The 17,333-nt window shown below is 40.5% G+C and overlaps 1 non-coding gene and 1 pseudogene across 1 annotated transcript; one reads left to right on the top strand and one right to left on the bottom strand.

The window, feature by feature from the left end:
• Nucleotides 1-1,225: 1,225 nt before the first annotated feature.
• On the bottom strand, nucleotides 1,226-15,433 carry LOC119038874 (zinc finger protein 709-like; annotated as a pseudogene).
• Nucleotides 15,434-16,948: 1,515 nt separating this feature from the next.
• On the top strand, nucleotides 16,949-17,079 carry LOC119038886 (small nucleolar RNA SNORA44). Its single transcript, XR_005080500.2, has one exon. It is a non-coding gene; the product is annotated as a small nucleolar RNA SNORA44 (small nucleolar RNA).
• The last annotated feature ends 254 nt before the right edge of the window (nucleotides 17,080-17,333 follow it).

Raw genomic sequence — 17,333 nt, 5'->3', positions numbered from 1 at the left:
TACTCTAAGTCTGTATAACTTTTTGAATAAATAGTTCCTTTCATTTTCACCAGTCTCTGGTATTGAGAGCTATAACTCTGTGGCAGCAGTCAAGGCAAACCTAGTACAGGGGGATCCTGGGAAAAGGGGGATCCGTTCCATAATAGTATGTCATCATCCTCCACAGGTCCATTTTGTAATATTATCTCTGCTTGCAGTAGAATTTCTCTTCTCCTCCATGGAAACCTGTGGTTTATGGCCAAGGAAGTTCTGTATTCTTTATACAAGTTTATCAGATATATAAATTTTGCAAAATTTTCCTCCATTCTGTGGGTTGTGTCTTCACTCCCTTGTTTTAAAAGTTTAATTTTAATTGTGGAAATACACACACAGGATAAAATGTACATTTTCAACATCATTAAGTGTACAGTTTAGTATATGAAGTACAATGATATTGTGAAACCAATCTCTAGAACTTTTTTTATCTTTCAAAACTGCAACTCTATATGCATTAAAAAAAATTCCACCTGTTGAAATGGAACTCTCATGGAAAACCCCTGCTGTTTTAATATTATTCTATTCTATTCTGTTTTAATAATACTCCATTGTTTTTCTATATTTTATTTTCTGCTCTAATCTTTATTATTTCCCAAATTCTGCTAACTTAAGATTTAGTTTGTTCTATGTCTAGTCTAAATCACAAAAATGACCAGTATCACCCTCTTCTTATTAATATGATTCACTGGGCTTGTTACAAATTAAAATAAGCTCCAACACATTGTTTTTACCTTGTAGTAAACAAGTCTTATGACTCCCAATAATGTAAGTTTACCTCTTTATGGCATTCAATATGCAAACACATGTTTGTGCCTTTAATAACCACCTAATTATCTAAAACAGGCAAAATCCTATAAAAGCCCTGAGCAGCCTTTTATGCTATGCCCCACAGTCATGTGCACATTGTGGTCATGCTTATCACAACTTGTTGTGCTCCCGTCTTTGACGCCACATACAGTCAGTCACGCAGGTCACGGGTTAGAGGACACTGAAAAACTGAGTTCAGGTTTTGGTATCAATGAGTGTCATGACAAAAACTGTAACTATAAAAGAATAAAACACAAAATGTACCTTAAAAATTATGTGAAATTGAATGCACATGATAAAAGTGAAATAGTGTACAATAATTAAATCAAGAGATTTGCAAACTTTATTTTAAAATTTATAATTATAATGGAACATATTAACATTAAAAAAAACCATTTGTCAGTATACAACAGCCTAGAAAACGGTTAATAAAATATTTTCTAAAAGACCTACAAAAGTGTTCATTTAACAAAAAAATACTTGGAATTTAATCACATACAATTGAACGTAACTGAAAACATACTGAGGGATTACATTCAGCTACAAGTAACAGGAGACACCCACAGTCTCCCGAGAGGAGGAAGGCCCTGACTCTCATAGGATCAGGCCAGGTCAAGGCACCCACTGCACACGCAGCACAGAAACACTGTCCCATATCCTTTTTCGCAGTTCCATTGCAGATGTCACATGCCATCAGGAAAACATACTCACTATCCCTAGTGACAACACTGTATTTCTACACAATTTAGATTTTATACAGATAAAATCTAAAGAAGAGAGGAATCAGACATAAGCATGAAGTATGAACCAGTTTCCTGATGAACACAAGAGGGCTTACAGAAAAATCGAAACTCTGACACATCTTTGGTGTGGAAATTGTAGAATTTGTGAAGAAATCAGTGTAAACCCACGCATCTCAGAAAATGGATATCGAATAGTTGGTGGTGGTGTTGAGGATGGTCTTCATCAGAAGGTCAAAGAACTCAGTTATGATGGGCTGAAAGATATTTTCAAAGATCCAAAGTATTTGTATGTTAGTCTGAGTGGTGGTCCCAAAATCTGTCTAATGCCTTCTTCATATATGCCTTCCAAATCTCATGCAAGTGAGGTTACTAAGGAATTTTAACATGGACTATAAAGGAGATGGATTCTAGAAAACTGGGGTCCTACCATTACCAATAAAAGAGAATCTCCAGCTCTACATTTTGTTGCCCTATCACAGGTCCTTCTTTTTAACCCAAAGTCTATTCACCAAACATCAGTTAGAAGAAAGAGCAAAGATCCAAATATGAAAATAAAAATTCATGTGAATCTATATTCTTTTCGGAACTTGCTATACATAAAATCTATTCCAACTATTTATTAGTATGAAAAATGGAAAAAAGATCTTAATATACTTCACCACCCAAAAGGAGCTTTGTCAGAGAGAAAGGTAGAATATATGTAATGGACTAGAGATATAAAGGGCAGCCTTAGGCTACTAGGAAAACCCTAACACCAAACTGTTATTTTTCAATGGCTCCCAAAACAGAATAAAACATTATTTAAAATTTTAACCTAACTACATATATTTTTTTAAAACTTCATTCATAAGTCTAACAGGCTTCAAAATCCAGAGAAAATATTGTTAAACATTTTAGGGGAAAAGAACTGCCTATTAACCTTATGTATTACTTTTGAAAAACCTCTCTCTGAAATATCTTATGTATTTATTTCTGAAAGTATTTAATAGAAATCCACAGTCCAGTGATGCACTATTAGAAAAGGTTCAACAAATACAATATATTTACAATATTAATAAGAACTGTTTCATGTTGAAAGTTTTCTAGAACATTATACCTAAATTTTTATCGAGTTTTCTCATGTAACTTACTTTTTTATTCCTTCTTTTTTTGTTGGAGTTTTCACATGCAACAATGTGGTCCAATTTGAGTCTTTTTCAAGCTGTTTATATTCAAGAATTTTAATTTAGTGAGTTCTTTATTATTTTGATAGAAATTGCAATAACTGAAGCCTTTCCCAAATTCTTCACTTTTCTGTTTTTTCTTTTTTTTAAACATTTTATTTATTTATCTTCAGGGGGGAAGGGAAGGAGAGAGGGAGAGAAATATCAATGTGCAGTTGCCTCTTGTGCGTCCCCTGCCAGGAACTGGCCTGCAACCCAGGCATGTGCCCTGACTGGGAATCGAACCGCAGTTGTTTGGTCCGCAGGCCCGCGCTCAATCCACTGAGCTACACCAGCCAGGGCTCTATGTTTTTTCTTTAGTGTGTATTGCCATGTGTCTTCGAAAGTTTGTGTGATAAGTGAAGGCTTTCCCACATTGTTTGCATTCATAGGGTTTCTCTCCAGTGTGATTTCTCTCATGATTTTGAAGATCACTAGGATACCTGAATGTTTTATTACAGTGTTTACACTCAGCGTTTCTTTGCAGTGTGGTTTCTTTCATGCTTTCTAAAATAACGGAGACAACTAAATTGTTTGCTCCGTGTTTTACATTCATATGGTTTCTCTCCAGTGTGATTTCTTTCATGTGTTTGAAAACTTTGATACCATCTGAAGGCTTTCCCACATTCCTTGCATTCATAAGGTTTCTCTCCACTGTGAATTCTTTCATGACTTTGTAAGGTACTGGAATATCTGTAGGCTAGCCCACACTCCTTACATTCATAGCTCTCATGTCCATCGTGAAATTTTTCATGACATCGAAAATAACTGACACAACTGAAGTCTTTACTACATATTTTGCATTCATAAGGTTTCTCTCCAGTATGAGTTCTTTCATGTATTTGGAAGCCTAGATGAGAAATAAAAACTTTTCCACATTCCGTACATCCATAGGGTTTCTTGCCTGTGTGAGCCCTTTCATGTGCGCATAAGGCACTGTGACCTCTGTAGGCTTGACCACATTGTTTACATTTATAGGGTTTCTCTCCAGTGTGAGTCCTTTGTGTCTTTGTAAGATACTGTAATATCTATAGGCTTGCCCACATTCTACACATGCATGGGGTTTCTCTCCAGTGTGAATTCTTTCATGTTTTTGAAAACCTTGATAACATCGGAAGGCTTTTCCAGATTCCTTACATTCATAGAGCTTCCCTCCAGTAAATTTTCTTTCATGTGTTTGGTAATTATGATAACATCTGAAGGCTTTTCCACATTCCTTAAATTCATAAGGTTTCTCTATAGTATGAATCTTTTCATGACTTCCAAGGTAACTAAGACAACTGAATGCTTTACAACATATTTTACATTCATAGGGTTTCTCGCCAGTGTGATTCCTTTCATGTATTTGAAAACCTATATGAGACCTGAAAGCTTTACTGCATTGCTTACATTCATAGGGTTTCTTGTCTGTGTGAGTTCTTTGGTGTTTTTGTAAGGCACTGTAATACATGTAGGCTTTAACACATTGTTTCCACTGATAAGGTTTCTCTCCAGTAAGGTTTCTCTCCATGAAAAACTTTCATGTTTTTCACAACACTGAGGGTAAATGAAGGCTCTCCCACATACTTTGCATTTATACGGCTTCTCTCCACAATTCTGATAGTGAGAGGGGTTGTGCCCAGTGTGATCTCTGATGTGCTTATTATGAGATGACTGATGCATGAACACTTCCCCCCACAGACTGTATTCCCAGGGTTTTACTCCAAGAACAGTATTCTTCAGACTGAAATTTTGGAAAAGGCCGAAGTTTTTCCCCCATTGACTACCCTCTTTCCCTTCATAGATTTTCTCTACCATATCACTTCTGTAAAGAAAAATAAGTATTTATTAATGATTTCTTTACCAATAATTTTATATTTATTAGTAGGATATGTAAACTACATTTCATACCAAAATTTTTATAGCAAAACTATACGTTTTCCCCTTGTCTAAATGAATTATTTAAAATTGAATACATGCCCTAGCCAGGTGGCTCAGCTGATTGGAGCATCATCCTGTATACCAAGAGGTTGCAGGTTTGATTCCTGGTCAGGGCACATACCTAGGTTACAGGTTCAATGTCCAGTCAGGACATATATGGGAGACAACTGATGGATGTTTCCATCTCCATCTCTCTCTCTCTCTCAAAAATCAATGACAAAATTATATATCCTTGGTTAAGGATTATAACAAATTAACAAATAAAAATGCTGAATGCTCTGCAAGAAAACTTTAGCCTTGCTAATACCAAAACAGTGATATTCACATAGAAGGTTTATTAATGGGGTTGTCCATTTGAACTATTTTTCAAAAACTGAACATCTATGATATATAAGAAAGTAATTTGGTAGAAATATTCTGAAAAGTAGTAAATTGGGAGCAAGGGTTGTTTTGTTTCGTTCTTTTAAAAAATTCATAGAAAATGGAGATTGTCACGTTAGAGACACTGCTTTCTCATATGACTGTGACTCACCTTTGTTTCTCCCCCTGGTGTTTGTACTGATCTTCAATGTCATGATCTTCCCATTTTCCCCCTAAAATAAAGACCCAGAATGTGATTCAAAGTATTAGAAATTATAGAAAAATTATGAGACTCTATTTCTATAATGAGCTGTGACCATGCCCCGTTTATTTACCGGTGTCCTCCCTTCACACATCCCACACATTAGAACAACTCTAATGGACAGAAAACACCTGTCCTCTACTCAGCAAGGTAAAGATTTAGTTGTCATGCTCACCTATGGAGGTCAGGTTCCAGAAGGTTTACTGTATCACATCTCTGTAGAGCTTCTTCTGTGAAGGGTCCAGTAAAGCCCATTCCTCCAGACTGAAGTTCACAGCCACATCCTCAAAGGCCACTGAGTCCTGAAACACCCCAAATATGTGCCTTGTGAGGCTGACAGCACTGGACACAAGGACCCCATTTACGGGAAGGTATTATGTGCAGAGCCAAGGTCCGAGGAGGCCTCAGCATATTGCTTGTCTATTCCAAAGAAATAACCTGGAAGATAGGCTGTGAAATATGTATGTTTATTAGGACTTAAATACGCCCCAGGGGCGGCCTGCTAGTGAAGTCTCCACAACACAAGTTTGCTCAGTACAGGGTTATATATAATACAGGAAACAAAGCAGGGCAATAAATCATGTGTGCAGAGTGGACATGCTCATGTGCAAGCTGTGTGAGATCATAATGTCAGCTATTTACAATCCAGGCTCACATCCAGGAACATTATTGTTGTTGTTGTTTTGTAGGGCGTTTTGGCCATTCCTTGACTGTGGAGCAGGCCAGGCTTCCAAGGTCCCACAGTGCACTTACAGATAGCCTTCATTATATTCCCACAGGGGAGGAGGGAGAGTGAGAGCTTGGGAAGGAGCCCATGTTCTCACATGCCACACAGAAAGTTACATATGATCTCTCATCTTCAAACACTTATTCTTATGGCTTGGTCATCAGAAAGTTACTCTCTGTTCACAATTATTTCCTTATAAATTCAACAGCATTATGAACACATGGAAATCACACACTTTTACTGTGACCACATTACATCTTGCATTTTTCTAATGGCAGCATTCAGATCATGCTGGGACTGACAGAAATGTGATTCAGATGAAACACGTATCCTCACTTTTAAGATCATCAGGTCCTTTGGAGAAAAATTCCTTCACCTCCTTCCTCACAGCCACCAGTTACAGCACTCCATAAGGCAGATGTTAGCATCTGCAATGAGGTTTTGATACACAAAAACATACTAAAGAACTACAAGCTTTTTATTCTACTCCTGCTGTCACCAAACATGAGAGTCCAGGAGACCTATGGAAATCCAACTTTTAACAAAGCCCAGCTGGCCATGTTGTTCTACATTTTTCCAGAAAGTCAGAAGTAACCGTTTGTAGCTGACTGAATGGAAATATCATTGTAGAGAAGCCCTGCTCTTACCTGATGTAATACTTACCACAGATTCAGTCCTTCCTTTCTCTTTGTCTCATTTGATGAGTCAAAAATTCATTTGGAACTTCGAGCTCAGAGAAAAGGAAGAAGGCACAACTTATACCACCAATCCCTACACTCATGTGCCTCAAGGCTGCTTCTCAGCACACACGGGCACACATGGGCACACACTGAGATAAAAATTAGCCAGAAGAGCTCTTTTTAGCACAACCGTAACAGTCTCTGCTGGGACCTGCTGACACTCAGGAAAGGTTTAGATCGCAAGGGAGTTTATTAATGTCCAGACATCCATGGTGGTGTCATGGTGAACTTGCTCATGATTATAAAATACATTAAGGGTGCAGCAGCGGTTTCCTCCAAAAGAGCATTTAGCATCCATTCCCCAATCCAGAGGAAGTGTTTCCTGACCAGCCACTCTAGGGGCTTCCTTCCCTTCTGTCATTCCCAAGTTCCCAGTGGAGACAAGGAACAGCATAGCTCAACCCCGGAGCATGGGATCCCTCCGTGCATGACGTACACCCAACCTGTAGAGTATGAAGGGTTTATTACTGTTCCGAGTGAGGTGTCTGAACAGCGTGAGTAAGGCAGGCCTCTCAAGAGGGCATTGAATGGCCTGTGAGAGAAGAGCAGGGTCATGTTCTTTTCCGAGGTTACAGGGTGAGGTAGGGTGAGGGCTCGTACACAAGGCAGCAGCTTGTGAGGATTCAGTCACTTGCTGCCACAGGGAGGGTGCGCTGAGGCTTTCTCATCACCTTGCGCAGATGTGGGGCACAAGAAGAGGCGGGAATGAGGCTCTAGAGCTGTCAGCAATCAATCATCAAGAATTGGAGTAAAATTTTTAAAGTTTTGAAAGAAAAAATGCCCTCTCTTACATATCTGTGTCAAGCAAAATTGTTTTTCAAAAGTAAAATAGAAATAAATATTTTGAGACAACAATGGAAGTAATTTGACATTTGTACACTTATAAAAAAATTTCAAATTTTCTTCGGAATAAATAAATGTATGTGATGAAGGTGGAAAACTAGAATTAGTAAATGAAGGTAAACTATCTTTAAAAAATTTTTATAATTAATATAATTGATGAAACTTTAAAAGTTAATACTAACAATAAGGTATATGGAAGTTAAAACCTATGGGTAATTAAAATAAATGACAACAATATGACAGGGACACAGAGGAAGAAATTGGAAACAGTGTGTTATCAGGTACTCGTATGACCAGTGACATGGTGCAGTATAACTTGACAGAGGCAGTGACTTAGTTGTAACTGAAAACTCAAGGGCAACCACTAGGAAAAGTTTTAAATAGTTATTTGTGATTGATATGAAAAGACAGGAGACCAAAAATAATCAAGTAAAATGCTCAAAGCCAGGGAAGGAAGAAAAAAAAGTAAAGGACAAAAAGAAACAAAGAACAGAGGCAACGAATAGAAGAACACGGGGCGAGTTGTGGTAGGTATCAATCCAACCGTCTCAATCACCATTTTAATCATCAATGGTCTTGCTACAACTGAGAGGCAAATATAATACTATAATACTGAATTTTAAAAATCACACTTAGTTTTTTGTTGTCCACAAGAAACCCACTTTAAATATGAAGACAGAGATAGGTAAAAGGTAAAGACATGGTGACAGTAATCAAAGGAAAGCTGGAATGGGTAGATAAATTTCAAACAGTGTGGATTTCAGACACACACACACAAACCTCAGAGACAAAGGAACATTACTTAATGACAAAGGAGACCATCTCCAAGAAGGCACTGCAATCCTTTATGTGTACGCGTATAACATCATGGGCAAAACACATGAGACAAGAGGTGATGGAATGCAGGGAGAAAGAGAAAATCCCAGCTGCAAATTTCAACATTCCCTTGTAACAGATTATAAATTCCACCAGCAAAAAAATCACAAAGGACAGACTTAAACTGAACAGTGCCATGTAACAACAAAATTCAATTTCAAAATTGTAATTGGTGATTAAAATCTATGGTTTAAAATCTATGCCTTAAAAGTTTAAATCATTAACATACTTCATATAGCAACACAAACAGAATACACCATTTTTTTCAAGTCATATGGAACCTTCACCGAGACAGAACATAATATGGGACCAATCTGAAAGAACAGATAGCATATAAAATAAGTTCTTACACAATGGGCATTAATCTAGAAATCAATAATAGCAAGCATTGGAAAACAGCCAAATAGGTGAATATTCAATAACACACTTCTAAATAATATATGGGATCAAAGAAAAAGTCTCAAAAGAAATTAAAAAATTATTTCAACTAAATAAAATAAAATTACAACTTCTCAAAGATTGTGAGATGCAGCAAAAGCAATGCCTAGAAGAAAATTTATGTCATTGAACAAATACACTAGAAAAAGAAAGCTCTATAATCACATAGTGTAAGCATTTACTTTAGGAAAAAAGAGCTAATTAAACTCAAAGCATAATAATGAAAATTAGAAATCAATGTAATTGTGGGAAATCAATGGAGAAAAAAAACAATAAAGCTGTTCTTTGATAAGATCAGTAAACTTGATAAGCGTTTAGAAAACATAACTAAAAAAAGAGGAGGAGAGAAATGGCATCGTAAGGCTGTCATAGGACACTCTATAGTGAAGACTCTACAGTTCAGGAGTCTTTGAGGACTCGGCCAGGTGGGCCTCTTGTACCTCAATTTAATCAGTCTAGAGCTTCCTGCGGTTGAGGGGCCCACACAGGGTGTGCAGTTACAAGTAACAGCACAAATGGGCCCGAACAAAATCCGTAAACCAGAACTATGTCGCCTTCCAAACACCAAAATAACCAACACAATGTTGTGGACGCTAAGAGGAACTATAGCTATTTCTTTATGTTTGGAGAAAGGGAGTGACCTTTTGTTTATTAAATAATTTTTTTTAAATGTAACCAAGGGCTTAGGGACTCAAAATATGTGTGAGACAACTGCACATCCACTTTTTATGAGCTCCACTTTTTATGAGCCCATCTCTTCCATTACATGTATGTCCTACATGTCCAACAAATGTGCACAAAGGAGACTGTCATAAATGTAATGCCATATCTCCTGGAGCAAGGTAAATGAAGTTCAGGTCCTGCCTGAAGAAGCTGTGTGCAGTGACAGTGGTGCTGAGGTTCCCTGAGGGTAACTGGGTAAAGGTGTATCATGTCTGTTGGAGGTGAAGGTCAATGGCAGCGGAGACTGTTGACACAGAACGTAACAGACTTACCTAGATTCATGGTAGCAGAATGGGTACCAGTTGCTGAGTGGATGGAGCCAGTAATTTCCATAATGTCATGGACTGGGAATAGGGGTTTATTACCACAGCCTGGAGGCTGTGGTAATGCACTGTGAGGTGTTACTCATTCTCTCCAGGTTTAAGATCAGACCAAACCCAGCTGTTCAAAGGAGACGCACTGGGGATAATCACATCTTCCAAAAAGGTTTCTTATAACAGTTTTCAGTACTTGAAGGCCCTGTTTAATTTATACCAGACCATATTAAGTAATTTAAGTAAGGGGTAGGGACCATGGAGTCCCATTTCATGAAACCAATTAGGAAAAGGTGAAGATTTAATTTAATTTAAATTGATGAATTGTTGGTTCCAAGCTGTCCAGCTTATGATGGGATATGTTAGGACAATGGGTACTGTGCCTGTGAGAAAAGGCAAAGACATCCGATGGCCAAGGCAGAGTGCACCATTTCATCCCACATACAACAATCAGAGTTCCCCTACGATCACGGGGCGCCTCGCTTCAGTTCACTGAGATCCCAGGTACAACTATAATTTAACCTACCACTAAGTAATTGCATGAACGTTGTGAATTACTGTGTTACAGGAGGTGGTAACATTCATTCAAAACTTATATTTTTGAGGCTTAAAAGCCAAGGAGAGCCCTTTGACTTCTTTTGTTAAGTAAATATTTTAGCATACTTTGGATTTCCCATTGGGTAAAATTTTAGACCTTTTCCAATATGCTCTTTCTCCCATTCTTTCTCTCATTCCCTTCGGCTTTGTATTTCAGAACACTGAAGACCTTTGAAGGACTGGGCGTCCCCTTTACCCTGGTAGCCACACACTTTTTCCTCTCAATGGTGTCAAATCAGTGCCATTGGGGTTAAAGGCTTCCCTCATGAAAATGGCTGCTGTACAGGATCTGAGGACCCTGGGGTTAAATCGAGTTTGAACTAGTGCCTTTGCTGTGACACAATAAGACTATGGGTGTTGTCCTCAATAGCCTGGAGCATCACCATCTGTGCTGCCACAGAAGCAGGTGCAGAGCAGCAGCAGAGGTAGTTAAGTGAGCCATCTTGTAAGAGAAGAGTAGAATTCAGCCTGTGGGCTGAATTTGCCCCTCTCTTTTCTTCTCTCTTTTTGTCTGAAATAATTGTTCTTTAAAGAGCGACTATTTGCCCTGGCTGGTGTAGCTCAGTGGATTCAGCGCGGGCCTGCGAACCACACGATCGCAGTTCGATTCCCAGTCAGGGCACATGCCTGGGTTGCAGGCCGGTTCCCTGCAGGCCAGTTCCCAGCAGGGGACGCACAAAAGGCAACCATACATTGATGTTTCTCTCCCTCTCTCCTTCCCCCCTTCCCCTCTAAAGATAAATAAATAATTGTTCTTTAAAGAGCGACTATCTGGTAAGCTCACCTCAATCGCAGGGTGCAATCATCCAGAAGCCCCCCCTTAGACACACTCCTCTTGGGGTGACTAGCCTCAGTCGCACCTTCAAGTTAAGCACACAGTAGGGTTCCAACCAAGACATCACCCTAGGGCCCTTTTAATAAGTAACACTCTTCCCATCTTCCTATGTCAATGATAAGGAATTACCTAAACTCAACTCAGAGCACTCTGAATATAGCACCCACACTCAGTGGTGTCAACAATACAACCCAGGGCAGCTCGGCTCCCGGGAGGGCCCCCAGCGGGCAGCTGCTCACAGAGCAGGAGCCTCCAGGTTCCCATCAGCCTGACAGACAAGAAGGACCAGGGGGAAAGGGAGGGCTGAGGCTTAAGTTGCCAGGAAGCAAACATCAAACATGTGGACTCTGACTCCTCTTTATGAGAACAAACACAAGAAAAATATGCATTCACACTGGCTTGTTTTCAAGAAACATTAATGGGATGATACAGACGTGATAGAAATGTGTTTTTAGAGAAAGCATAGCAGTGGAGCAGGATATGCAGGCACTGACTGACCTTAAGTTAGTTTCCTAGTGTATAAATTTCTTTTTATAACTTTCCCACTCATTATTTATTTAAAACAAGGGTAGAAATTTGTATATACCATATTTTCCTATGATCAATCATCATTATCACATAGCTTTGCTTTTTAAGACTGGATTTTAACTTTTCTACATAGGAAACCACTCTAAGATATAATCCTTTAAACACCGAATGATACAAAACATCAGACCATAAAAAACTCACACATCCCTTTCTAACTAAAAAAACAAGGGGTACTATAATATTTTTTCCATCCACAGTATTTCACACTGGGGATACTTTTAGGATTGAGTTGCATATTGTAATGCATTAGGGGGGTACAATGAAGTCCTAAAGCAGACTATGAATTTCAAAGATTTACATAAGCTTTGAGGTGTTTTACTCATATTAATGAAAATACATATGCCATTTGCTCACATCCATTAAAACAGAAATTCATTTATCTTAGTGTGGAGGAGAGACTGTTCCGTGACATGTCCACTATCTGTCCCACAAGCTGGACCCAGACCAGAGTGGACATTATCTTCTGCAACTGCCCTCCTCCTTGTAGAGGCTGTCTGGTTGTACCTGATGCTCCTGCATCAGCAGCCCTTCCTTGCCTCCTGCTATGTGCTGGTTCTTGGACCAGGTTATTGTCTTGACCTGATCAAGTATGTAATATTTCATACCTGGAACATTCAGTTACTAGTACCAGGGACAATTCCCTCCCCCATCTTTACCCTATATAATCCTTTGGCACCTGCTGAGAGGCATGGGAATCTATTTTATTTTACAGGTGCCCAAAACATGCCTCATATAAACTCTATTACTCACAAGACTGAAGTGGCCAGCCTCTTCCATTGCTCTTTTTCTGCCTTCCACTCATGGAGGTATTTTCCAGTATTGGGGCTTTCCCCTGGCTTTGCATGTACTAACACTTAAAAGTAGTATAGCCTTTTAAAAGTCAAAGTTCTCTAAAGACCTGGTCACACAAAAAGACCTAAAATGGAAAAAGCTGAGATCTTAAAAATATTCATATCTTCAAGTTTTCCTGCCTAAATGCAATCAAAATTCGATTTGGTTCTCAAGTTTCTTGCCTTATTCACACAGTATCTCCCAATCAAATTATATTTTAAAAGCCCAGGTGCTAATGGAAACTAGAATCAAAGGGCTGCAATATTCAAAGGAGAAAGGAATCCAACGAAAAGAAACAGCAATACTGGAATCAAGACCGAGAAGCAGCCTGCTTCCCTACAGTTCAGAAGGAAACGCACACCCGGAAAGTTTGAACATATCCCCAAACTGGAGGGTCTAGGCACCCGAATTTAAGAATCCCCAGATGGGTCAGTCCCTGAGGAAGGCAGGTAGGAAGACCTGGGCAGCCCCAAGAGTGAACTCTGGGAGACTAACACCTTCCCCTCTCCTGGAAGCAGGGAAGTGCTCCCTCCCCCAGGCTTCCACTCTCACAGTGAGGGAACTCCAGCCTGATTCACTTTAAATTCTGACCCAGCATGCACTCCCAAATTCATGAACTCCTTTTCTCAAACACAGAATTCCTGATCCTCACGGTCTTCTCCTGTGCACAAATTATACTCTGAGTTCACCTATACTGTGGATGTAAAACTCAAATCCAATGTCTAAAAATGTCTAGGCCTAAGAAACCACAGCCCCAACCTTAGAAAGGGCATCACTTTTTTCTGTTATGTACACATGCACCCCTCAGCTTTCCAGGGCTGCAGCTTCTCTCAGTGTGCAGGCACCTTCCCTGGTGGGTGTGAGCAGGTAGGACACCTGCAGGGGGAAGCTCCCCAGGAAGAACCAACTGTACCTTCCAGTACTTCCCAGTGCAGGCCCAAGGGGGCCTTAGCTTGGGTCACTGACCACAAGCCTCTGCTCCCACTAGAGTCGCTTTGGACCACTGTTGATATTTTTAATGGTAAATGCCCAGTGTATGAACAATCCACCAAATTTACTTAAACCCAGAGTCTATGGGGAAAAAAGATTAAGAAAAGTGTTAAGGGTCTTCTACTAGTTCAATTAGAAAACCTCTAATACCTATTCTTGTCGGAAATACATGATAGTTAATTATATTCCCAGGGAAAGTACTTGGTTTGTAATTAATACAGGGGTAGGCAAAAGTAAGTTGGAATACAAATAATACAATAATTAATAAACAATAATATAAGAATAAACCCTGTGTTTCGCGTACTATCAAGTATAAAGCTACTTTTGTCCACCCCTATATTATAATTGAACACTTCTGCCCTTCAAGCCTAATTCTGGAATTTGATCTGAAAACACCCAAAAGTTAAAAAAAAAAACAAAAAAAAACAGAGCTCAGAAACTTGCTACATGTGCTCAGGAAAGAAAGACTGAAAGAAAAACTACATAAATGAATGTAATACTAGAATATTTTCTTTTTTCTGAAATGCACGTCTTTCTTGCCTGTTTAGAACTACTGTCTTCCAAGCTCTATAATTAAATGTATTATACCCTTACTGAAAAACAAAGACATACATAAGCAGGTAAATTTTTTCAGGTGACAAAACCAGAGAAGAAAGGTGCTCACAGGCCAACACTCCCAGGAAACTTTCCAAAGAGGTTCCTCCACCCGAAGGACTTCCCACAGGATGACTGCGCCCAGGGGAAGGTCTGAGGGAAAGGAACGGGGATTTCAAACAACTTCATTTCTAGTTTTGCGGGTGGTTATCCTCAGCTTTCTCATGATGTCAAATATCCGCAGAGGGAAATATAAATCTTTATGAAGAGCCATCCGTGGCTCTGCAGAAAAATAATAAACAAATAGTTGATAACGATGCAGTGAATCAGAGAGGGGAAGCTGATGTTTGGGAAGAAAATGTAAATTTAGGGATTTATTGCTAAGCCCAGGATGAGTTAGGCTGGAGGGGCAGGGTCTGGATCTGAGACCCTGCTTTCCATTTGGAAAACTCAGGAGAAAACCGGCACCCCCTGCTGAGAAAGAAGAGCCTGGGGAACCGAGAGACCACAGCTCCTCCCATGCACCAACCCCAGAAAGAGTCAGATTGTCTGTCCCCTGATGACGCTCCCCCTGCTCCGGTCATGGCACCATTTGAGGAGACGAGATGTGGGTCTGGGGGCTCATAGCTGCCCAAAGAGACTACAGGCCGGCTGAAGACACCGCATGCAGTGACGGAACAGGACACCTTGGCCTTGCTGCAGGCCTACACCCCAAACCCTAGGCTGCCTATACGGACAGATGTTCCACAGGCGCCCCGGACTCGGGTCCAGAGGACCCAGGGGAGGCCGGTTCCACCACCCAAGATTACAGCGGTTCCGACCAGCGCCTCCTCCCAGTCTCCTCACCCGGCCACACACTCACCATTTCTAGGTTTTCTGGGTCTTCCTGAGTAGTGCCTACCAGCCCCACGACCAGTGCAGATCACAGTGCGACGTAAGGGGCTGCAGAGAGGACAGGGACCATAAAGAACCGGCCACACCCCACCCTCAGCGCCGCTAGATGGAGTTGGAAGCTCCAAGACTTCTCCTTGCGTCGCCCCACCCACCTGCCCCAGTTCTGCCCCTGATTGGACAGGTCTTAAGGCCCCGCCCTCTCGTACTGAATGACAGCCGGCAGGCGGACTCCGGCTCCTAAAAAAAAATTCTTTCAGCGGGTGGGAGGGAAGTTGACTCAGCCTGGAATATTTGCATGAACAGAATTTTTCTGGTCCTGGAGCTGTGTGGTTTTTTCTCAGCGATTTGTGAACAGTGGGGCACAAGCGCGCACAGGAAATTCCTTATTCAGTTTCCAAGTGGAGCCAGTACAGACTATGCGATGGGCCAGAATGGGTCACACTGGAATAAGAGGGTCTTACGTCCTCTAGGTGTGAAGGGCTTGGCTTAAAGCTGGCAGTCCACTCATGGAACTGTGAGTCTTGTTTAGAAACTCCCACACTTAAATGTGACTTCAAGGTCTGTAACAGAGCCTGGTTCCATTTTTCAGTCTTTGCTCCTTGCAAGCCTGGAACATTTCACCATCCCTACCCCACCCCCACTCATTTGCTCCTTAAGAGAAAGCATCCCAGGGAACTTAGCTCTGGTGGGAAGTTGAAACCCTGAAGCCTTAACCTGGGTGCAAGGACTCTCCTCGGTCTCACAGGGTGTGAGATGTGCTCATTACATTCTCAGGTGTACATTTTACACTGGAAAGGAATTTAATTTACATCCATTTTTGCCTGACTCCCTAGGGAACAGTGAAAGGCAAATGACTATAATATCTCTAAGACAATTGATTCCTATTTCTTCGTGTGGACCTTGAGAAAGAAGATACCAACCAAAAAGGGGCCCTAGTGGCTGAACTGGACTCAAATTTTAAAAACACAGCCTACCAGTCATTGAACACCAGAGATTGTCATGTAAACTGCGCTTGGGGGAGAAACCTGCACTGAACTATGCCTGCGCTGTGTTCCTGCCATCTGAGCCAGCTCTTATAGAGGAGTTTCAGGGATCTTATTTTAACCAGTAGGAATAAGATTTCCCCCCATTTGATTGGAGCTATGCAGCTATATCCCCCAGCTATATCCCCATCAGAATCTTCACTGACCAATCAGAGCAGCTCCATTCTGACCAGATAGGACAGTGCCTTTTGGCAAAATAAAACTGCAAAGGATTGGAGTCCTCATTTGCATGAGGACAGGCCAATCAGGGCCCAGAGGCAGGAACTTCTGCTTAAATAAGTCTGCTCCCCTTTGGCTTAGAGAATACTCTTTCCCTTTCCACCAAAGACTGAAAACTGTATTTCCCTGCTGGAGGTGAAAACACCTACCATGACACACAGCAGACCACAACTATGTAGCCAGAGAGGGCCATGGGCCTAGGGCTAGCTAACAGCCACATTGTTTTCACAGCCATGCTGTATAACAATTGAGTGTTTGCACTGAATTAAGTTTCTTTCTTCACTGCACCCCAAGTTGGGGATTCCTGTTGGTATTGAATTGGCACCAATGACCATTGGTTAACATTAATGTATATGAAAAACAGTACAGCATATTTCCAAGTGCTGCGGCTGGCTACAACCACTGGCTCACCAACTGAATGCGAGAGCAACCTGGAGAGCCTTTGCCAGCTCAGGTCAACATAATAGCTGCAGCTGCCAGTTGCTTTTTCTTTTCTATATATACTTTTTAAAATGGTTATGTAAATGTGAAATGCACCGGGAAACTTTTCTCCTCCATCGGACTTATCATGGCATAATTGACTAATAAATTGTCTATATTTAAAGATTACAATGTGATTTGCTATAGGAGGGGGACCCCAAAAACCTAGAATTTATTTATTTAAAATTGTGTACTTATTTTTACATGTTTAAACTTCAGTCATCTTCAAAGTACCTTCCAAATACCTTCCATCTGATGCAATACAATTCTC

The sequence above is a fragment of the Artibeus jamaicensis genome, unplaced genomic scaffold (genome assembly GCF_021234435.1).
Source record: "Artibeus jamaicensis isolate MK-2021 breed Jamaican fruit bat unplaced genomic scaffold, CSHL_Jam_final scaffold_537, whole genome shotgun sequence".
NCBI classification, from domain to species: domain Eukaryota; kingdom Metazoa; phylum Chordata; class Mammalia; order Chiroptera; family Phyllostomidae; genus Artibeus; species Artibeus jamaicensis.
Note: the sequence above shows the minus strand (reverse complement) of the source record. Positions and strands in the feature narration are given on the sequence as shown.